This window comes from Mauremys mutica, chromosome 6, assembly GCF_020497125.1.
Source record: "Mauremys mutica isolate MM-2020 ecotype Southern chromosome 6, ASM2049712v1, whole genome shotgun sequence".
Lineage (NCBI taxonomy): Eukaryota > Metazoa > Chordata > Testudines > Geoemydidae > Mauremys > Mauremys mutica.
This window is the reverse complement of record NC_059077.1, coordinates 67,566,007-67,590,351: the sequence shown is the minus strand read 5'-3', so window position 1 is coordinate 67,590,351 and position 24,345 is coordinate 67,566,007. Positions and strand designations below refer to the sequence as shown.

The following is a 24,345-nucleotide window of genomic DNA, read 5'->3' as shown; positions in this document are numbered from 1 at the left end:
GAGCTGGGTTGTGGCAGCTACATGAATTGCTCCTCACTGTAGAGGAGAATGGCTAGTGGATCCCATAAGCCCCTGGCTCCTGATCTGCCCCCAAACCTTCACTGGGATACAGGAAGCGCCCCATAAGCAGAACTCTCTGGCATTCAAGAGGTCCCAGATCCTTACCCTTTTTTACAGCAGCACTGGTCTGGATTAGAAACATTCCTTGCTTTGAAGGAGAAGCCAGGATTTCACCCATAGTCCAACATTTAATTGTTTAAATATATTGGGACAAACTTAGCCCTGGCATGAGAGACGTCTGCCTCCTATTGACTTTGTGCAATCCTGAAATTTGTCCCTATTTTCAATAAATAATTCTTCTAGATCAATTCCAGTTCCCACCTTCCTGTGACTCTGTTGTTCTTTCCAGTTCTCATCCTCAAAGTCACAGTGGGTTCTTATATAAATTATTTCCCATATCTATTGCCACCATTAGAGAGCTCTTAGAATATGTGCCTGAGAGGCATTATGTTTACATTCATTATTTCTTGGCCATTTTAGAGACCGTCTGGCTTCCATCCATTTAGGGAATGTTTCTGGGTTCTGGCCTCTGGCTGGATTCTATGAACATATTTAGAATGACTCCCTCTGCTGCTATAGGATAACAAATGGGTACCCTCCTGTGGTTCAGATGTACCAGGTGAACAAGTATAACCGTCTGTCTTTTTCTTTTATTGCTTGTGCTCTATGGAAATGGAAAAAAAATTCAACACTCTTGTTTCTATAAAAAGCATTTCCCAGAAGCGTTTGAACAATAACCAAGACCACTGCTGAATGTCAAGTGTAATAAAAATTACAGCTTTCATCATTTTCACCACAATCACTCAATTTTTTGTAAACTTCTGGACTCACAATTGAACACTTATCAAGCTGTCTTTAGGCCACTTTCCCTCACCCCCACTCCAATGCTTATTGGGTTGAATTTACCATTTCAGAAAAATCACCAGAGTCTGAGCTTAAAGTCTAGGTGCTGAGAAAAAGGTGGGCCTTTCATAATGACAATTCTGGGCTTTAATATTCACTTAGGGCCATTTACCCACACAGTTAGGAAGGGAGCAGATGGACCTAAGCTGTAGCCAAAAGTGCTCTTGAGGCTGCATGGAAGAGAAAATCATCTTTGTGGTGTCTTTCTATAACAATATGCCACTCCACCTGCTGCTGTGCACCAGCTGAACATGTCTAACACAACATGTGAAAAATATGGATGTGACCATAGGAACAGTGGACAGAAGAGTCAGCTACATTATGTTCAATCTAAATAGCAGGTTTCCTTTTTAAACCTATGGAGCCTATGTTTAAATTTACCACGAAATAAGAATTAACTTCCATTACATTCCCTGTGAAACCAGTTGCCTTCAGGGGGCCAATGGCGGCACAGCAATGTAGCTGTGCTGCTAATTCTGGGGTGCTGCTGATTGCCGTATCAAGGCAGCATGGTTACGTGCACATGGCCTGAGATCAGAGGCATCTAGTATTTGCTCTGAACGGGACTTCTATCCTATGTGTGGATTTTAGGCTGCACCTGCTCATTCTGCACTGTTACTCATTCCAAATTTTTCCAGAGAGATGAACTAAATTCCTTCAGGAGCTGTTAAGTTTTCACAGAAAGTTCTCTTCTCTTCCACAGCTATTTAACATAGAAGGGGACAATATGCCCCTTAAATATTGACCTTCAGATTTTCAAATTTCTGAGCATCTACTGTTTACACATGTAAATTTATCACTGGTCTCTCTCACCACACACATGTTAACTGAAGATAGAGTATGGAAGAGCTTACCACAGGTTCTTTTTCTTTAGAGATAAAGTGGATGCATCATGCCTGACAGTTTGCAGTGTTACTGCAGTCTAAGGAAGCTGTTTAGTTCTCTGTGCTACACAGTGAATGTAGCATTTGCTACCTTTGCTACAAAGGAGAAGGGGATGAAAAAATATGGAAGAAATTAGAGTGAAACTCAGAACAACTTTGGGATAGATGGAACCTTCAGGCTTAGCTATGAGTAAGGGACACCATTTAGCTGCATTGCCCCTGGATGACACTTGGAGTCACAATTTCTCCTCTACTTCACTCTTGTTCTTTGGAGGAGGGGAAGAGGGAAAGGGAGAAATCATTAATTAAAAGGGGGCAGATTATTTCCTGCTTTGTGTCCAGCCAGTTCTGTAGGCCAAATTGTGGTGGTTAGATGTTGCTTGTGATTATTAGAACTGATTATTAGAGCACTGACTGTTGGGAGTCTGAAAGGACAGAAAACAGGAAGGAGGGGAGAGGAGTTGAGGAGGCAGAGGAGCTGTAGCAGCAGCTTGGTAAAGAGGTTTCCACTTTAAAAATAAAGTCCTGTTGAAGTTTATTAGTACTTTGCCTGGTTGATACAACATTTTGGCGACGAGGATGGATCTTCTGCCTCTGAAAACTACCTGCACTCTTTCTGCAAAGCCCAGGTGAGCCTCCAATTGCTTTTACTGCCTGGATCCATATGTTTGAGACTTATCTGCTTGCAATCAGTGCTACAGAGATTTCTGAAGTAAGAAAGCATGCTCTGCTAATCCACTGCCTTGGAGCAGAAGGGCAGCATATATTTTACACTTTTCCCCTTGCAGATGATAAATATGAGACTGCACTCACTGCATTTTTGTGCCAAAAGTGAATATAGTATGTGACAGTGTACCCCATAAAGCTTTATGGGGGGTGCTTATATATGTATGATATAACTGGAATAGGGTTTCGCTACATATGCCACATAACATATCTATGTAAAGGTTATGATCTACTGGTTATGTTCATCCTAGTTGTATGCAGGCACCATTTGTGTGTTCAGAGTTATGAACATTGGCTGTATAATTGCTTGATTTCTAAGTAGCCTTAGTTAGAACATTTGTTCACTCCTTGGGAAAAGAATGTGCTCAATCAGGAAGCATTTAACAGACAAAAGAGCTTGGAAGACTCCAATCCACATAAGAAGTCTACCTGAGGACATCCAAGATAGCATGTGGGTAATGACTGCTACCTGCAGGTCCTGAGTCATGCGTGGGCATGTGACTTGCCCATGTGATTCCAAATCTCCATTTTGTGACTGGATTCTACACAGGGTGAGGAGGGGGTCTCCACCCTCAAGAGAGAGTCTAATTAAACACCTGGAGACCCCTCTATGAGGGTCCTGAGATGGCTAAAGAAGGAGCCTCTCCACGCCTCCCAGGATACTTAAGGGAAACTGGAACAAAGGACAGTGGTGCAAGGGGTGTGAGTGATTGCTGGACCCAAGCTAAAAGGAGATTAGCCTGTAAAAGGGAGCATTCTGGAACTGGTGAGGAACTTATCTGTATTTAATTTGATTAGACATAGATTTGCGCATTTTATTTTATTTTGCTTGGTGACTTACTTTGTTCTGTTACTACTTTGAACCACTTAAATTCTACTTTCTATATTTATTAAAAGCATTTTTTACTTTTTAATTAACTCAGAGTATGTATTAATACCTGGGGGAGCAAACAACTGTGCATATCTCTCTATCAGTGTTATAGAGGGCGAACAATTTATTAGTTTATCCTGCATAAGCTTTATGCAGGGTAAAACGGATTTATTTGGGTTTAGACCCCATTGGGAGTTGGGCATCTGGGTGCTAAAGACAAGCACACTTCTGTGAGCTGTTTTCAGGTAAACCTGAAGCTTTGGGGCAGGTGATTCAGACTCTGGGTCTTTGTTGAAGTAGACAAGAGTGTCTGGCTCGGCAAGACAGGGTGCTGAAGTCCCGAGCTGGCAGGGAAAACAAAGATAGAAGTAGTCTTGGCACATCAGTTGGCAGCTCCCAGGGGGGTTTCTGTGATCCAATCCATCACATAGTAGCTAATCGCTACAGATTTCGCCAGTGTGAGCAGAAACCAAGGGAGACTATAATGCAGTATATTGCTTCCCTGAGGAGTCTGATTGTAACTTGTGACTTTGGGAATATGGCAGATGAGATGATTAGAGACCAGCTCATTGAGAAAACAACCATGCTTCGTTAAGAGAACGCTTACTTCTAGAACCACAACTTACACTAGAAAAAGCAATAACCATTGCTACTCAGATTGAGTCAGCTACAGCTGAAGCCAAATAAAGCTATTGTGATTGACAGCCATCCTCTTCCTCACACAGAAGAAGTATTTGCAGAACTCCATCGAGCAAAGATGTTTTCTACTCTTGATTTGCAGAGCGCATACCACCAGGTTATGTTGCATGAAGATAGCAGAGACCTCACAGCATTTATTACACATGAGGGACTATTTCGTTTTAAACGGGGCTGATGTGAGACTGTATGGAACACAAGTGCCTTCCAAAAAATGTCATTGATTCTGAAGAATCAACATGGAATTCAGTGCTATTTGGATGATATTATCGTGTTTGGAAATACTACTGAGGAGCATGACAATAACCTGCAGTCTGTCCTAAACTGCATCAGCAAAGCAGGCCTCAAGCTCAATAGGTCCAAATGCAAATTTAGACAAACTGAACTCTCCTTTCTGGGGCATACAATTTCACAGGCTGGACTAAAACCTGATCCAGATCATATCCTGGCAATTTCAAATGCTCCTCCTCCAACAGACTTGCAAACCTTACGTTCCTTCTTGGGTCTTACCTCCTGGTATGCAAAATTCATTCCCAATTATGCTTCTGTCATTGAACTGTTATGAGAATTACTACAGAGAAGTTCAACCTTAGTGTGGACAACGGATGCACAAGCTTGTTTCGAAACAGTGAAAGACTTGATTGTACATAGTCCAGTACTTGCACTATTCAGTCCTGCATTGCCCACAATTGTAACTACTGATGCTTCTGATTATGGACTTGGGGCTGTCCTCACACAACTTCATGAGGACAACACAGAGAGGACTGTTGCGTTTGCTTCAAGGACACTAAGTATGCTGAGAGAAAATATTCTACAGTTGAAAAACAAGCACTTGTGTCTGGGCTACTGAAAAATGGAGAACTTACCTGTGGGGCCGCACGTTTAAGTTGAGCACAGACCACAGCCCTTTGACAATGTTGCTCACCATGAAAGGACTGGGAAGAGCAGGATATCCTATTGCTAGATGATCTGGAAGACTACTCACTTTCAATTATGAACTGGAATTTAAGCCTGGAAACAAAAATGTGGTAGCTGATTGCCTTTCTTGCCTGCCTTTGCCTTCACCAGATGATCCAATGGAGGATGAGGATGTAGTAGTTGCGCTTATTACAAGCACTCTTACTGCACTTACACGGGAACAATTTCAAGCTGCTTGTTCAGCGTGTCCAATTCAACAAAAACTATGGGAATTTCTGACAAAGAGATGGCCCTTGACCCATTTTTGCTGCCTTATTTTAGAGTTCAGGATGAACTTCCTTTGCTCGATGGCTGTGTGCTATGAGGTACACACCGGCTACTTGTGCCAGAAGAATTACAGTCAAAACTCATACACTTGGCACGCGATACTCATCAAGGAATTGTCAGAACCAAACAATGACTACAGGATCTGTATTGGTGGCCAGGGATGGATTCTCAAACTGAAGCACTCATAAAATCCTGTGTCACTTGCCAAATGCATGACAAGACAGCAGTGACATGTACCCATCCATTACAGCCTGTTCTTCTTCCTGAATCTGCATGGGAAAAAGTGGTGATTGACATTGTAGGACCCTTTGATACTGCTCCAATTGACTGTCGTTATGCCATCACTTTAATAGACTATTTCAGTAAATGGACTGAGGTAGCGTTTACATCGCAAATCTCTTCTGCTATAGTAATTAAGTTCCTCTCTTCAGTTTTTAGGAGGGAAGGTAACCCCAAAGAACTGGTTTCAGATTTACTTCCCTGGAGTTTGAAACTTTTCTAGCAGAGAGGAACATTTTACACAGAAGGTCATCCCTATATTACCCTCAAGCCAATGGGGAAATTGAACGGTTTAACAGAAGTTTGAAAGAGAGTTTGCAAACGGCTAAACTGGAAGGGCGATTGTGGATACCCTTCACTACTGATTTCTTGCAAGCATATTGGGCTACACGACATGCCACAATGCAAAGATCACCTGCAGAGTTACTTCATGGGAAATAGATGAATACTAAACTGAACATTGCTAGATTGTTAAAGGCATGACCTGAGGCCCCAACAGAGGATGATGTGAGAAAAACAGTTGAACAGAACCAAGCAAAGTATAAGACTTTCACACACAAGCGGCGGGGTGCTAAGGAACCAAAGTTTGAGTGCGGTTCCTTCATTAGAATACAAAAACCTGGAATTTTACGCTAAGAGGACCATAAATTCACAGCTCTTCTTAAAATCATAGAGAAGAAGGGACCTTACACCTATCGACTTTCTGATGGGCGGGTATGGAATGCTTCTTATCTTGCACCTGCCTATGTACCAAGAGGAGATTATGCCAACACCCAGTCTGTATTGGATGACTTCACCGTAGTATCAACACAAGACATTGCATTGGAACCGGGGCTGAGAGACAGCCTGTCAGACCCAGACAACCACCTGTCTGGATTAGAGACTATGTTATGTAGTATCTACAGTGTTTTCAGTGTAATATTTCTGCCAATAGTATATTGTTTCCTATTTGTTCCTGTGGTTAGAACAACAATGTTTATTTTAATTGGGAGAGTTTCTTAAGAGAGGAGGGAATGTGATGTTTAGATGTTGCTTTTGATTATTAGAACTGGGAGCACTGGCTTTTGGGCGTCTGAAAGGACAGGAAACAGGAAGGAGGGGGGAGGAGTTGAGGAGGCAGAGTGAGAGTTACAGAGGGTGCAGCAGCAGCTTGGTAAAGAGGTTTCCACTTTAAAAATAAAGTCCTGTTGAAGTTTGTTAGTACCTTGCTTGGTTGAGACAACAGAAACGTGCAGGGGTGATGGTAGTGGAGGTTGACCAAGGCTTTGCTTGCTCAACAGTGCTTCCCACCATCCATATGCTTGCAAGAAGGCATGTGTGGGAGCAGCAGCAGCAGCACTGGACCTGCACTCTGCACAGACCCAGAACTGGGATGGGAGCAGCCATAATGTAGCCACCTAGGGGAAGGGGGAGCCTTATTCCCCTGTATGGTCATGTTAGGACTAGTCAAAATCCAACTCTTTGTGATTAGTCCCATCACTGAGGAAGTGGAGGGCTCTTTTGGGATATCCCCTTATTGGAGTTGATGAAGTAAGGAAAAGCCCATGTTAGAATGCTATTTTCAGAAAAAGTAACATTGAAAAAGGAGGTTAGATAGATGAAAAAGGAGAAAGGACGAAGTGGGGGTCGGGGGAAGTAGGGAAAAGGACAAAGAGGGAGAGGAAAAAGCAATGTGCATTCTGAAAAAATACCAGAGCAGTATTTTATCTTGCATTTTATGTCAGTCTCTGTGTAATGGCACAGTCATTGGGATGCCCTTCAGTGTCATTGACATACTGCAGCATCTGCAAATCAAGTAGTGAACTCGGCTTTGTTTTACATGAAGAAAAGTAAAATGTGAGCTAACTAGATTTGCATTATCAGTGAAACTATATTATTCAGCAAGAGAGTGAAGGGGAATGGCAATGGACATTTCATGGCTTTTCATTCACGCCCTGTGAGCTATATCTCCTTGGTAATTTTCTCTTTAATAGAGGCAACCTGAAGGTGGTGGCAAGGGGAGAAAGAGTCTCTCCAGTGAATGCGACTGCCTTAAATATTTTACAGATCATAGCTCAATTTCCTTTAAGAAGACACTGTGATCTATTTTTAAAAATCATGATAGAAATATTTTCTTTTATGTCTATACTATAGATAAGGTTACATGTAGACTTCTATTATAATCTTCTCTGTTCACTGGCTTATAACTTTCTCAGTTATTCTTCTTTTGGTTTGACCATTTCCATTCATAGCTTCTGCCCAAAGTTGAGTTTTTAAGGACAGTTTGACCATAATTTGTTTAACTGTTTTCAAGTTTCTGGTGGAGAAAGATCTGTGATAGTTTTAAACCTGAAAAAGTTTATGACTTTTTTTTTTGCTCATTAATAACTAAAACCAATGCTACACAAAAACATATTGGCCCCAGTTCTAAACTGGTCCAGTTTATTGGTAAGATGAATGTCAACAGGAAGGAAAGTAAGGTCAGAGAGATGAAGCTGGCTTAATGCACTAAGATGTTTGAGATGTTCTGATAAAAATATGTTAAATGAAAAGGGCATTTGAACCCTATCTTTACAATTGCAGGTCTATTATTGACTGTTGCCAATAAACTATTCCCACACACCTTGAGTGATTAAGGCAATCAAAATGCGTGATCTTCAGGACACGAAGGTGGTTTGGTTGCAGCATGGGCAGAGTTCATAGCTTAAAGTCTCTGAATTTGCAAGCACACGTTGTCACACTTGTTCATTACTATGCTCCAGATTTAACATCTTTCCCTTTGATTCCTTTCTCATCAGTCTCATTGGTTTTTGTTTGGTCGGCTGAGTTTGTTGTTCCTTTCTCACTCTCCTTAGCTTTTTTGCTGGATTTTCTTCTAGTTCAGGTCTAATGAGCTTTGTTAACAGTTTGCATTTTTTTTTTGGGCATCCTCTTCCCTGTCCTTTCTTTCTACCCATGTGGTAGCCCTTGATTCATTCACTTTTGAGAATTATAGGTAGCAAATTCAAATCCATACAAGCACATTGAGCACTATCTCAGACCATGTCGGTGACCATCTTGATGATGATGTCACATCCATACAGGCCACCACAGTTGGGATGCCAAAGTGTCACCAGACAACACACCTAGATGACTAAAGTGGGCTGATCTGAAGCTGTGTGATGAATGTATTACTAAACAATACCTTGGCTTCTTTGAGATGGCCATCCTAGAGGGCCCTTAAAAGCTCCAAGAAACATGCAAATATTGTGTGGTGGGTGCAGTGTAGTTACCTGTTGTATGGTTAGATGAAAAATACTCTTTTAAAAATAAAGGGAAATATTTTAATTTTAAATTCCTCTTTTTAAAAAAAATCCTTGATTTGAAGGCTCTGAGTTTTGGGGGCTTATAAATTAATCTCTCATTCTACTTGTGTTGTGTTTCAACTCTTGGTAAAAATTTTTTTCCTCAAAAGCTCATATTGATTAGTAACTCTCTAATCTTTAGATATTCCAAATCCTGTAGTCACATTTACAATATATAGAGTCATATTGTATTCAGTAGTAAGGAACATATATTATAGCACTAATGTATCCTAACTGTGTTTTGCCAAATATTTTTCTGCCAAATGACTTTGTACAAAATTCACCAAGTTAAGTCATCACAAATTCATATGGATTTCTTGGTAATATATTTTTCTGATTTTACCTGTTTATAAAAAAGGTGCTTTTTAATATCACTGTTCCAAGTGAATAGTTGCTGTAGTTGCCACATGGATGTTGTAAGATTGTAAATATGAGGTGTGTGTTCTACAAGTTTTAATGAGAAGGGGGTTGTTCATGACACAGCTTCTCTTAAAATGTGGTCCACAATGTAAAGTTAATAGGGGTGATACTGTGTTGCACATTTTCAGCACAATGACATGTCAGGGTTCCACACTCATTGTCCAATCTCCATTCTTTCTAGCTATTTTAGAGTTAATGTGAAACATTGTATCTCTGTCTTGTTGTTTAATACTACCCTGAGAAATATTGGCTGACTATGACAAAACATACCCATGTCCACTATTGTAATAATCTTTGTACAAAGTATGCCTTGTGAGGTATCATTTGAAAGGTCATAATTTGCTGGTCATTATTATCCTGGTAAAATATGCGTGGCAACATTGTATGTAAAATTATAAGATTCCACTCTATGGTGTTACTAAGGCATGTTCTAAGTCTGGGGAGTGGCCAAACCAGTGCCTCAGAGATAAAGAGCAAACTAAAGCCTCAGTCAGATGTAGACGAGATCAACTGGCCATTACCTGCTAAATGGTCATTCCTTGACAGGAAGCGGAATGTGGGCGAAAAATCTGCCTTTTAGCAAAGAAACAGGTGGGATTCCTGTCCATACAGACTTTGTCTCCTGAATCTCAATAGGCGATACCTCTCAAAGGAGGGAGAGGACTATAAAAAGAAAGGGGAGAGACACCCCTTCCACCTCACTCTCTCTCTGTCCATTGATGCCCTGCATCAGAAGGAACAAAGGAGACAGCCATTATACAGGAGAAGGGGTCCTGGACTAAGAAGTTTACCCATTAAAACTGTTGAGAGCATGTGGTGAGAAAAAACTTTACTTTGAATTTAACATAGTTAAATAGTTTGGTAAGTTAAGTTAGCGATTAGATGTGTTTTATCTTTATTTTTCTCGTAACCATTTCTGACTTTTATGGATCATTACTGGTATTCATTTAAAATCTGCATCTCTGCAGTTAATAAATGTGTTTTATTGTTTTAGCTAAACCAGTGTGTTTGAATTGAAGTGTTAGGGAAATGCCATTTGAGATCACAGAATTTGTGCATATCATTTCTATTAATAAATGATAGACTTCATATATGAGCTTGTATTGCTATATGCTATATGAGCATATAGGAGAGGGCTGGGCAGTACAAGACACACATTTCTGTGGGGAAATCTGGGACTGGGATTGTGCTGGGGTCACCCTGCAGTGTAATTCAGGCTGGTAAAAGCCTGGGTGTGACTTAAAGGTTGCAATTGTACACTGATGTAGCTGAGAGTGACTTACATGCTAGAAGCTGTTTGTGAGCAGTCCAGGAGTGGAGGCAACAACAGCAAAGCAGTGTAAAGGCACCCCAGGTTAGAGGGTAGGGGTGACACAGTTACTCACTAGTTTAGATTGTACCCTGGGTATGTCAAACCGACCACAAGTGATTTTTGTGCAGCGTGAATGCTGATTTTGTTTTTAGCGAGACCATCAGTTGTTGCTGATTTGCCCCTACTATAATTTGGAACGCTGTTGACAACTCCTCTAATGTTTATTGCGAGTATCACTAAATATAGTGTTTTTTCTTGAAGCTCCAGCTCTTAGAGTTGTATAATTATATGAGCAACTCACCTTTCAGAGATCTCCTAAAATAATTTATGATATAATAATAGTAAATATTTATATTTTTGCTTTTTATCATCACATCACTTTACAGGCATTACCTAAATGCTCTGTATAGCATCATTGTGAAGTAGGCAAGTATTTGCACCATTTTACACAAGGGGAAACTAAGGCAGAGAAGTTGTGTGACCTTCCCAAAGGCACAGAAGGAGTGTTTCAGACATTTGGTTAGAATTTCAAGAGTTCCTTACTTCCAGTCCCATGATCAGACTACTAAATCACACCTGAATGCAGATGTAACTAACAAGGAAGTAAACCAGGTAATAATTAAATAGTTATTGGAACAGTGGGACTGGATCCAGGGTCTCCCACATGGGTGCCCAAATCACTGCACTACAAAGTCATTTTTTCTCTCTGGCCTGGTGACTCTTTTGTTATTTATCCACAGTGCAACAGCTTCAAGAGGAAAGATTGAGGGAGCCCCACATGCAAATATTCCATAGTTAGAGCACTCTCCTGAGAGATGGGAAACCCAGGTTCAAATCCTTTCTACCGCACTCTGACAGAGAAGGGGGAATTGAACCTGGGTTTCCCACATCCCAGACAAGTACTCTGACCACTGGGCTAAAAGTTATAAGGTGGGCAGCATCTCTTCCTCCAACTGGATTTTGAATGAGACCCAGTGTGGTAGGCATGCTCAGAGGCCACCTACTGGATCAGCTCTGCAAATCACTAGGTAGCCAGATGACTATCTTCTTCCAGTTCATGATCACTCTGGGGATTAGACCTGAGATAGGCATCCAGATGGCTAGAATGGGACAGCAGATTGCATGCCCAGTGGCAGAAATATAGGTGACTAGTGAAATTTTACACTGAAAACATAGGTCCCAAGTGAGTTTAGGCACCTACAGGGTTCACTGGGAGTTTTGTGGATCACAATGGAGCCAAAAGTGGGACTTAGGTGCCTAAACTCGAGATATAAGTGCTGAAATCTGGGGTTTAGGCACTTAAATACCTATGTAGATCTAGGCCAAAAGACAACTTTTTACTATTACATTAGGGAAGTTGCTGGAAACATGAGACTATTCTTTAAGGTACAATATGGTTTTTGCCACAGACTTTCAAAGTCAGTAAAATGGTCACATACTACTTTTTAAAATCACTAAACTGCTGAATTTTCAAGTAGTATACAGCCCTCCATTGATTTCAGTGGAAGTTAGGAGCCTAAATACCTTTGAGCATCTAGGCCTTATTGCTTTGTGTTACCAAGTGAGTAATGTGTTTGTGAGTAAGAGGTACTTGTTCTCTTTCTTTTTTAGTAGCAAATGAATTGTAGAGTTATATTTGACTTTGTACTGTCTCAACAGAGGATTTTTTTAGACTAAAATAAAAACAAAATAATGCATCCAATCGTGAACTAATTAGCTAACTGAATTCCTTTTTACCCTTTTAATAACAGTCCATCTAGGAGAAAACATTTGTGGACTGAATTTGTCATGATGGCTTGGAAATAGCAACTGAATCAATATTAATATAAGATAGAGCCACAGGGTAAAGTACCAGTATCATAAAAGTACTGATATCAATTAAATGTATAACCAATATAGGGATGAAGCAGTAATTATGCAAGATGAGTGTCCTAGCAATACATTTGAAATCTATAAATAGCTGGGAATAGAAACAAATATGGCCACAATTTTGCAAAGGAATCTGCCAATGCAGACCCTTACACCCACAAAGAGTCCTATGGATCCATATCATACTCTGGTCTCTTATGTGCCTGCATGGCAAATACTTTTGTAGGTGAAAGGCTTGTGATTGCTCCAAATGGGGTAAAAGTATCATATCTATAACTTAAACTAGTAAAGGTCTTTTGGGCTGAATGGAAGTGCAGTAGTTAATTCACTGCATGGTGCTATAGGACACCTAGACTTAAGAGTACTTGCTTTTTGATGTAACTCCATGCATTAATATTCTTAAGAAGATGAACTGTTTTCTTGGTCTTCTTATAACTCTATAATTTGTCTTCAACTTCCAAAGCAGTTGTGAAATTTCAGTAGAACATGTTCAGCTCTGAAAGGGCTGAAGATGTTAAGGAAGAGCAAAATAGATATTTAAACATTTTAAACTCATCCTCCCTCAGGTACCAAGAGCACTCAGTCTTGGTTGAGGCAAACATGTAACTTCTATGACTCCTCTTCCCAAAAACAATTTATCTACAACATATAGGGGTGAATAAGACAGTAGCTCTCTGGGATTTCAAAATTCAGCACTGATCCAAACCCCTGGTAATTCACTGATTACATAAGACTGACTGTTGGCCTTGGGCAAATTGGTTTACTATGTGGCTGAATGGGAGACCCTTTTTTGGTGTTAACTCCCCTTGGGCTGAGAGTGAGGTTGGAACCTGGGACTTTGAGCATAAATGTCTGCCTCTTGAGCCAAAGGATTAAGCTATCTACCAGAGAGCAGTAGTAGACTCCTAAACCTTTGTCACTCAGCCATTAACAGGAGACCCCTGTGTGTTACTCTTGTCTATAGAGGATATGATAATATTTTTTACCTTAAAGCACATTGATATTACTAACAGACAAAAGCAAGAGTTTTTTTCCCCAAATAATCTCTGAGCTTCTTAGAAATATGCTTCTCAGAGCTCCAAAACTCCCTGCAAAGGAAGTTACATTTTATTAACCTTGTAATTTTTCTTCAATGCAATTATAAATGAATTCTTAACACTTTTGCAAAGTCTACCTAATCTAAATATATTTCACATGTAAAAGAAGTCAGAATTATAAAATAAATAAATAATGGAGATATACCTATCTCCTAGAACTGGAAGGGACCTTGAAAGGTCATTGAGTCCTGCCCCCTGCCTTCACTAGCAGGACCAAGTACTGATTTTGCCCCAGATCCCTAAGTGGCCCCCTCAAGGATTGAACTCACAACCCCCTAGGTTTAACAGGCCAATGCTCAAACCACTGAGCTATCCCTCCCCCCTGAAAGAAAACAGTTTAAAGTATATAAAATTGAAAGAGAACAGTTTAAAGTATATAAAAACATGGTATCTCTTAAAAAAGTTTTGTGCTCTTATGATCAGAAAAGTTAGTGTTTAAAAAACAACACCACCCTTTTCTTCTTCCAGTATGAAGTCAGTCATAGCTGTTATGAAGATTTCAAAGACTGCTGGGCTCTCTCAGTTATAGGAAGTTGTCTAGCTTCATTAAATCCTGCTGGCTCTGCTGCTTATCTCTTACAGACTTTAGAAAATATGCAGAGCTGCACTAGAGCTTTAGTCCTGTAGAGTTTCAAGCGCTCTTTCTGCAGCATTTAGTTGGTCAGCTGGACTCTCATGCAGCCTTTCCTAAGCTTTGCAGAGCTGGAGTTCTCTGGTTCTGTAGAACTTAGAATGCCTGTGTGACTGGATACTCAGTCAAACCTTGTTGGAAACATCTTACTTTTGGATAAAGAATTTCAGGTAAATGAATTTGGATAATCTTGCTTTGTCTTGATTGTAAGACCTGGCTGGGGACATGGCCTGTTTTTTTTAATGTATGAGTACCGCACACCTGAGAGCACAATGTTGCCTCTTAAAACAAATAATATAAATAATAAATAGATAATAATTATCTTTTGAACAGAGGTTTTTCAAGAGCCTCTCAGTTAATGAATATTTATGAAGTGCTTTGAGATCCATGGATGAAAGTTGATCTGTAAATGCAACATGTAGTTATTACTTCATATGATGGCTTTGATTACACTTTTTATCATCAGGAAGATTAGTTTAGAGAGAAGTCAGTAGGTTTTGGAAACCTGTTTATATCTAATTAAATAGGCAGCCTAGGATCTGAGGGTCTGAATGGCTCAGGCCACTAGTGATGGCCCTAGAATCTTTCCTGTCTAGGTCCTCCATTTAAATCAAGCTAAGTCAGTAGAGATTGAGAGTCCTCACTATTAGTATAAGATCTGGCTGCTCAGTGGAATATATTAAATGGATTGGTAGTGTCAATCCTGCTTCTTACGGGCAGGTTTCCTCATTACAAAAATTACCATAAGTGGAACCAATTAGAATCCTCTAATTAGTATTGTAACATATGTTAAAAATACCCCTTTTTTCCTTAATGAAGACCAGGCCTGTGGCAGTCTTAGCAGAGAGGAAGAAGGTTGAACAGACATCACAGTGCTTTGTGCTTCTTTTAAAGTAACCTAGGAGGACAACCTTTGTTACTAGAATTCTTATATCCGGTCTACAACTATGTCAGTTAAGGGTGTAATTCCTTGCCGATAAGAGTTATATTAGTATAACACCTAGTATGGAGGCAGTTATACCAGTATAGATATACTTATATCCATAAAGCTTACTCTCCTTCCCCCACCCCCAATACAGGAATAATCTATACCAGTATACACTAGAGGTGGTTGGGAATTTACTGATCAAATACTTTTTGCTGAAAAATGTCAATTAGTCAAAACCACTTGGAGGTTTGTACTAATTTAATTATGCTGGTATAGTGAAAATGGGGCAACTTTTGTGTGTAGATAAGGCTCATTTGAGTTCAAACATAAGGCTGACAAGACAAAACACACAAAAAAAAAGTCTCTCTTCCCAGCAGCGAGGGAGTTGTTCAGAAGGGTGTAGGGTAAACACACTAAAGATTAATGCTAATGACAGGAGAACATTTATTTTATAAGTACAGAAGCTGAATTACCTTCTCACCTATGGGCTGTGTCTATATTAGTTCTTTTCTTTTAGAATTTCCTACCATTGCTACCAGTAATATAGCTTCACCAGGGTTAGTAATGGTGAGAGTGCTAGTGTAGACTAGGTGTTGTTTTCTAACCACTATGTGGCCCAAAACATTTCAGATTTCAAGCACTGATGATGCAGTGCTTAAAAAATTGGTAGTTGCAGGCACCTGGTATCTACTGTTGCTACCATCAGTGGAGATTCAAGATGGTAAGGAATTTTAAGAAAAAAGGCAAATTTAGATGCAGTTATAGAGGATGTGGTCCCTGCTAGAGTTGTGCATTCTGCTTCCACAAGAACCCAAGTATCTCATTGTTTGTCTGCGTGTTTTTCACTGGCCTTTTTAGTTTCTCTTTTTCCTCAGAGAACTATTTATTTGGCAAAAATAAAGCTAAATCTAGTCTTCTCATGATACTTCTGCCATCTGGGAATGGATATTTCATGAGAGATCATACCTTGCAGTATTTCAACCCCATAATTGGCTTTCTGAGATACCAAAGAGCCTATGAAACCAAACACAAAGAGAAATAGGACAAATCCTTGAAACACAAAGGACAAATAGGACTTCTGGCCAAGCTTGCCCGCTCAACATTTTTCATGCACACTAAATTTGCTTAAAAAAACCCCAATCCATAAATAAGAAATTAGATTTATCAGGGGCTGTAGGATGGCTTCAGCCAAAAATCCAGAGGTAAGCAGTACAATTTTAAAATCAATAGGTTATAAGATGTATCTATTGAGCCAGTGAAGTTCACAGGAATCTGGGGGGTGGGGAAGAGGGAGAATTAGTTTTTTAAACCACCTAAGAGATAAGCAGGTATATTTTGTTTCTAGTTGAACGGAATAGAGAAAAATATGTAGCAGCACAGCAAGAGGAAAATTACAGCAGTCAAAATGTGACATTAAAAACAGCTGAATCAGAAGCTTAATGTTTTGATACACAACTGCTAAAATATCTAGGGTATTCTACAAAGGGAGAATTGCCTCAGAAAAAAATCTTTATAGTTTCTCATGCACAAATGTTTCAAAGCTGCTTTTGCTCTTTTAAAGGAGCACAATTTATTGTCATGTCATAGATAATCTGAAAATGAAACTTTCTTCTTGATGTCTAATTCTCTGTTCTTTCCATTTAGCTCCCTCCTTGTGGGTGGTATACCGTACAATATTAGCATGCTTTAAATCACACATTTTGGCCATGTTTTGTTGGGGCATTTGATTTTCTAAAACTTAGTGGGATTTCTCTTCTTTTTTCATTATTTTTTAAAGTAAAGAAATGCCACATTACAATCCATATGTCAGAAAGAAAAGAAAAGAGAATTATTCTGCTGCCCTTTCACTAATTAAATAGGATGAATCATGGTCCACTTTCAGAATCTCAAAGAAATCTCAAAAAGGGCATTTGGGGCTGGGCTGAGTCATCTGCTGCTCCTCTGACTGCAAGAGTCAGCTTCAGCTTCCTAGGGACTACGCTCTATGGAAGCAGAACTTTATACGTTTTAACAACCTTGTGGAGGGTCACATGGGAGGACCACTGTTCAGCTTCTGGCAAAGGTCTATGGGTAAGATGGGGGCCAAAACCAAGTCATAGCAGTCAATTTCCTGCTGCCAGGGTGGAGAAAGTTTCTGTTGTATTTGGGTGTTCCACATTCAGAAGATCTTTCCAGAAGGCTGCTGTCTGCCTGGATCAAATGACTGATGAGGGTACTCTTCTCTTGTGAACTCAACAGATCCCTCCAAATTCCTTAGGCAGGGTGTTGTGGAACTTCAATTTCAAGTATAACAAAAACAGAAGTTTTTCACCCTGCCAGTGCCCTGCTGTATATTTCTTTATTTTATTTCTTCAAGCATGTGTGATGAGTCCATTGCTATGGCTTCTGGGAGGATTCCATATATTAAACACAAGTTATCAACCAGCGTTCCCACACTAAAGAGAAATAACACAACTCACCAGATGGAACAAACCTCCAAAGTACCAGCCAACTTCAAGTATATGCTTGCCTAAAAATGTGAGTCTTCCATCACACTCTGCCACCAACAATCTCAGGCTGTGGTATACTTCCAAAGGAAGCAAGCTGCACAGTGGTGATTCTCCACTGAGAATGCAGTGCCTCTTGATCTCAAGTGTTCAAATCTAAGGACTTTTCCAAGAGGAAAGTCTCAGCTTATCTCTGTCATTGTCATGGTGCCCACAGAGAGAGGCAGGGTCTTGAGTGGTTAATTAGGCTTTATATATTAAAGCCTACTTCTTAAATTTCTCCCAGAGGAAGATGAGAAGTCAGTGCAATTAAAAAAAGGTAACTGATTATTACATGTGCTTCACTGAGCAGATCAGCTACATCACTGGTGACTACTAGTTGCAAATATCCCAATGGCCAGAGATGGGACACTACCTGGGGAGGGATCTGAGTTATAATAGTGAATTTTTCCCCAGGTGTCTGGCTGATGGGTCTTGCTGACATGCTCAGGGTCTAACCAATTGCCATATGTAGGGTTAGGAAGGAATTTTCCCCCAGCTCAGATTGACAGAGATCCTGGCTTCCCCGCCCCCCTTTCCTCTTCAGCATGGGTCACTTGCTGGTATGAACCAGAGTTAATGGTGGATTTTCTGTGACCTGAAGTCTTTAAATCATAGACATCTGGGCTTGGGCTGCAGCCTGAGCTCTGGGACCTCCCACCTCACAGGGTCCTAGAACCTGGGCTGCAGCCCAAGCCCAGAAGTCTACACTACAATTACACAGCCCCGTGAGCTTAAGTCAGATGACATGGGCCAGCCACATGTGTCTAATTGCAGTGTAGACATACCTAAAGTCTATGCACAACATAAGGATTTGGTGAATTTTAGTTGATCAGTTAATTCAAGTTAACGCTATCATTGTTGATAGAACATGGGTTTAAAATACAACAAATTAAATACATTTTATATCAAGGGGCAACCATTCTGCTGAATGACTAGGGAGTAGATGAAGAGATTAACTTTATATCTGAGATTCTACTGTGCACTGTTTCTAACTTCTTGCTGCTCTCAGATTACCAACTCAAAAGTATTTAAATAAGCTCTTAGATATTTTCCTTGAAATTCACAGATTAAGCTAGACAGTCATTACAATGCTATGGATTTTTCTCTAATTTAAATGTTACATTTTATCTCACTATATTGTTGCAAGGAGACTGTCCAATTTCACAGATGGGAAGCAGGAATTAGTCCACATAATTTCATTTTTATCTTAATACTGAAGGAGGGAGGGGAGTTGGGAGGTTCTAATTGATCACCCAGGCAGAAAGAGATCTGAAAGGAGACTTGGATTTTATTTCATTTCCTCTTTCCTAATTAAGTAATGCAATGATAGACCAATTAAGCATGTAGATAATGGAAATAGTCCAAATAGTGCAATGAATGTTTTCTTTCAGTTTAACTATAAAACCATGATATGCACAGGAAGCATTTATTAGGAAACATTTTAACTTGATCAAATTTTGGAACAGTCACATCTTCTACCTTCACAAATACTTGAGCATTTTGCATTTGGATTTTGTGTTTTCAGCAGAAAAATGATAGTGACTATGGAATGGAATAATTTAACCAAATACGTCAGATTAAAGGTGAAAAACAGATTCACAACAGAGTGTCCCCTGAAAAAAAATACAGCAGAGGTTCAATTGTTTGGATATTTCATTTTATTAGTGCTTCTGTTTTAGAAGACATTGACAAAAGTAAAATGAAAAGCTGCACGGCTATCAGCTGAATTGCTATAAACCTCCCTCCTATGTCCTTGGTAATCCATCACAACTCTCAGAGTGGTAGCCGTGTTAGTCTGTATCAGCAAAAACAAGGAGGAGTCCTTGTGGCACCTTAGAGACTAACAAATAGATGCCCAAATAAATGTGTTAATCTCTAAGGTGCCACAAGGACTCCCCGTTGTTATCACAACTCTGTTATCTTTCAAGACCTGGTGTGAAGGAGTGGCAGGGATATTCAACCAGCCAGGAAGGAAAAATTGCAGCATTTTGAGAGCTGAAGAGAGCACAATTTATTTTAAAAGCACAGGCAATAAGAGAGGCAGCAAAACACCACAATAAGAAGGAAAAAACAAAAACCAAAAAACCCAACCTTGAGCAGGGGCAGCTTCAGGCACCAAGCGTGTGCTTGGGGCGGCAAGCCGTGGGGGGGCGCCGAATCTGCGGGACCAGGGACCTCCTGCAAGCAAGCCGCCGAAGGCAGCCTGCCTGCCGTGCTTGGGGTGGCAAAATACCTAGTGCTGCCCCTGACATTGAGGATCAGCTGACTGTGCAGCCCAAACACATGTATTTTAATATTAAACTTCGGAGCTTTCAATCTCTTCTTCCGTTAGTGACCTTGATCCTGCCTGTAGGTGAATCCCACTGACGGCACTAGAGAGAGGATCAAGCTTAAATCGTCAGTATATTCTCTTGCCTGTGTTACTCTCTGCAGTGTAAACTGAAAAGAATATTCCTGTCAGACAGCTCATTATGTGATCGGCTCCCATCCCTAATATAGCTGCTGCAGTGTAAAGTATAGTTCTGTTCCAAAAAACCACTCTAAAAATGGATCCACGAGTTCCATGTTCATCGTCAATCTCCACTTCCACAGCATATCTCCACCTTCCATATCAACCAGATTGTGCAAATACAAAGATCTGAGAATTACTTAAGCATTGGTTTTGCCCAGGAATCCATGGCTGTGAACCCCTAATCCCAGGCAGTTTCGTTTACAGGATTGGGGGGTTTAGATTATAAAATCCTTGGAGAAAAGCCTGTGTCTCCTCTGTTTTATGCAGGCCAAGCATGCCACCAGGCACTCAACAAATAGGCACATTTCTTATCTAATGTAGCATGGCCCTATTATTTCCAGTGTTTTGGAAGAAACAATAACAGAACATGATGTCCGAAGGTCATACAGTGCCATGTCACTTGAGGGACTGTGCGCTATTTGTTAGCTCAGTGGTTTCATGAGATGCATTGGCTAAACAGTAAGCAACAAACAGGTTTTTGACACAAGTTTTAAAAAAATCAGCAGAGTTTATTTCAGGCAGTTAATGATTCCCAATACAATTCACAAATGAGACATGACAGCACTGGTCAGCAAAACAAGAGCGAGTCTACACTTTATATATTTTTAATGGCTGAGCCAACTCCTTTTAAAGCCAGTCTACTGCCTATCTTCTGACTTTGAGTCTTGAAGACTTGGATCAGGCTTTGATACAGCAGATCTAAAATAAAAGTGCAGTTATCAGCTCTTAGTTTAATTTAGATTCCAGTCATATCCTCCCTAATAAGAGTAACTTCTGTTGCCACCTGACCCACACATTTTCCATATGCTCCACACTGATTTCTATACCACAAAGAAAGAAGATTGCAAGTACTGTAGGTATATAAAAATGTACGTATGTACACCAAGTATTTGAAGTGTATGTGTACACTCATACTGGGGAATGAAAATCAGCCCAATGTTTCCTAAAAATAGATGTAAACATTACATTGTAACTACACAGATTAGTGTGCATTCTTCAGCTGATGAAACCACTACACTGTTAAGTCTTTTCTAGAAAGAGACAGAGAGCTTCACCGATTAAAGACAAAGAAATGGAAATCCCTAGATAATACATGTTTGGGATTAATTCATTTGGCTGCAGAATACAAGTATTGATTTATGTTAACTCTTATTGAAAAATATCCTATGACAAAAGAAAATATGGTACAGAAAATAATTTTACTATCAGTAACTAGTATTTATAGTATAGGAGTTTATTATTGTCCCCTTTGCAAAGTGACATTAGGTACTGCACTACAGATTGTAACAGGATGGCTACTTTACTTTTGCAAATGGAGCTTTTTTCTTCTAGCTGTTTTTCAGAAGAAAGGTTAACTGATTAACTAATGTTATAAATGGCTTGGATGAAAGCTGTGATCTTTGTGTTTAAAGAAGGCTCTTAACTCATTGAACCATCTCTCTGTGAATGCACAAGTCTCAGGATTATACAGCCTCTTCATCAAAGAGATCACTACACCACTTCACAAAACATTTAAAGAGAAGAAGATTATAAAATAGCACTGATTATTTTTTAAATACTCTGTTTCTAAAGTTTAATAACTTTTAAAATTGTAAAATAACGAATTCATCTATTTTCCTGTTTCCTAGATTCTAATTGCATCCAGTCTAATGGTGGGGAAATGTTTTGGCAAATCTCAATTAAGGACCTGTCTAAATTAGGAAGAAAGGTTATTTTTAAAAAAATTAATGCATGCTACCATGATTTGAAACACCATTTAGAACCCATCATAGACACAGTCTGACACCTTTAAACCCAGGTAAGTTGATAGGAGTCGATCCTTTGGGTGAGCATAGGTTACAACATGATTTTCAGGGTGTTAAACTGTGCCTACACTGGGTCTTAAGTGGTGTTTCAAATTATTTTTTATGTATTTGTGTTACCATAGTGCCCAAGAGCCCTAGGCATGGACCAGGAACTCATGCTTGCTAGGTGGTGTATAAACAAAACAAAGAGATGGTGCCTGCCTTGAAGAGCTTATGGTAGGCTGATTTGATTTCATAATGAACCCCTTTTCTCCCAGGCTAGAGAAGGCCTTTATTTAGATAATGTAGGCTGCGAGCTGCCAACACTGTTTTAAATGCTAGGTCATCTAAATTTACTCCAAGCAGGTCTTTTTGGCAAGGTACTTAAAATGGTGGTAGCACATGGGTGGTGGGTATAAGAGGCAAGGGGAGGTTAAGCCTTCCCAAACAACTGGCCAACCGCCTTTGGAGCGAGCCGCCGCCGCAAGGGGGCCCTGGCCGTGGCCCCACCTACACTCCGGCCCGAGGCCCCACTCCCGAAGTAGCAGCCAGTGGGCTGTCTATACTGGGGCTCTCATTGTTGCTAACACTGGTGGAACTGTTCTAGTGCTAACAACAATGGGAAATAGTTGAGAGATTTCCCTTTTTTGCTCTCCTGTTTACCTCCATATCTTTTTCCTTCCTGTATTAGAAAGTCAGCCATCTTCCTTGACCCTGTACATTTGCAAAGTACTTTGATTTGAATCTAATACTCACATATATGTTTAGGAATCATAGGCCTGATTTTCAGTCCCCAGCATCCATCTAAATTTGGGAGCACACACAAACTTCACACACTTTCAATACACACATGTGACAAAGTTCCTTCTCTACCTTGGTGGGTCCTGCACTTACTGGCAGATTTGCTCGCCTCATAGATTTACCCTGTGGGTCAGGAAACAGCCCAGAGACCTTCCCCTCTGGTAGAAGCCACAGTCCAGGTCAATTCCTCCTGTGTTTGATCAGGAGTTGGGAGGTTTGGGGGGAAACCTGGGCCCACCCTCTACTCCAGGTTCCAGCCCAGGGCCCTGTGGACTGCAGCTGTCTAGAGTGCCTCCTGGAACAGTCGAACAACAGCTACAACTCCCTGGGCTACTTCCCCATGGCCTCCTCCCAACACCTTCTTTGTCCTCACCACCAGACCTTCCTCCTGATGTCTGATAACGCTTGTACTTCTCAGTCCTCCAGCAGTATGCCTACTCACTCTCAGCTTCTTGCACACCTCTTGCTCCCAGTTCCTTGCACACACTTCCTCTCCTCTGGCTCCCTTTGGCCTGACTGGAGTGAGCCCTTTTGTAGCATCAGAGGGGCCTTAATTAGAGTCAGGTGCTTAACAGCCTTACTTGACTCTTAGCAGGTTAATTGGAGTCAGGTGTTCTCATTAGCCTGGAGCAGCCCCTGCTCTGGTCACTGAGGGAACAGAAAACTGCTTATCCAGTGGCCAGTATATCTCCCTTCGACTACTCTGCTGTCCCAGCTGGCCTGGGTCTATAACAGTACCTTTTATGTAAATTCAGTCTCCATTCTTTGTAGTGTACAAATCGGAACAGGCCTCCATTGCCAATGCATTTTCATTGTTTCTGTCACAATGGGCTTTTGCTATTCCTTTAGCTCTTTTGAGGCAGCAATGATAAAAGTATATGCTTTAAAAAGACTAGATTTGTAAATAGTACACATATTTATCAAACTTATTTCCCCCCTAAATATTAAAGGGCCTGCTTTTCAGTTTCCTCAGCAACTCTACTGGCTGGAGGCTGGGCTCTGAAATCTGGTGTGTGTGGGGGAAGATCTTGGAACCTGGGCCCAAGCCAGAGCAGGAATATCTATGCTGCTATTTTTAGCACCACAGCCTGAGTTAATTAACCTGCTCTCTGAGACATACCTAATAAGACCCAGATCTGCAAAGGTACTGAGGTGCCTAATTCCAATTGAAATCAAATACTTTTGAGGATCTGGGCCTAAGTGATTTACCTAAGATCACATATGAACCTGTTGTAGAGCTAGGAAAAGAACTCAGCGCTCATGAGTTCGAGTTCAGTACCTGAACCACAAGACCATCCTTCCTCTCACTATGTAGTCTTGTTAGGAACATTTCCTGAATAAATACTCCAGTCCTAGAAGTCTACAGAAGCACTTCTATGAGGTGTCAAGTATGATGATGTATGTTTCCCTCATGAAAGGGTTAAATAGGTTTATGAGGGCTCTATGTAACAATCATCCTTCCAAACTATGTTCAGC

The 24,345-nt window shown here is 40.4% G+C and overlaps 2 long non-coding RNA genes across 2 annotated transcripts in view; one reads left to right on the top strand and one right to left on the bottom strand.

The window, feature by feature from the left end:
* The window catches only part of LOC123372637, a 48,389-nt gene that overhangs the window by 9,132 nt on the left and 14,912 nt on the right, over positions 1-24,345 (top strand). The gene's annotated exons all lie outside the window — the stretch shown is intronic.
* Positions 20,783-23,366, bottom strand: LOC123372638. Its single transcript, XR_006580377.1, has 3 exons — positions 23,312-23,366; positions 22,825-22,872; positions 20,783-20,983 (listed from the first exon to the last, which is right to left on the bottom strand). It is a non-coding gene; the product is annotated as an uncharacterized LOC123372638 (long non-coding RNA).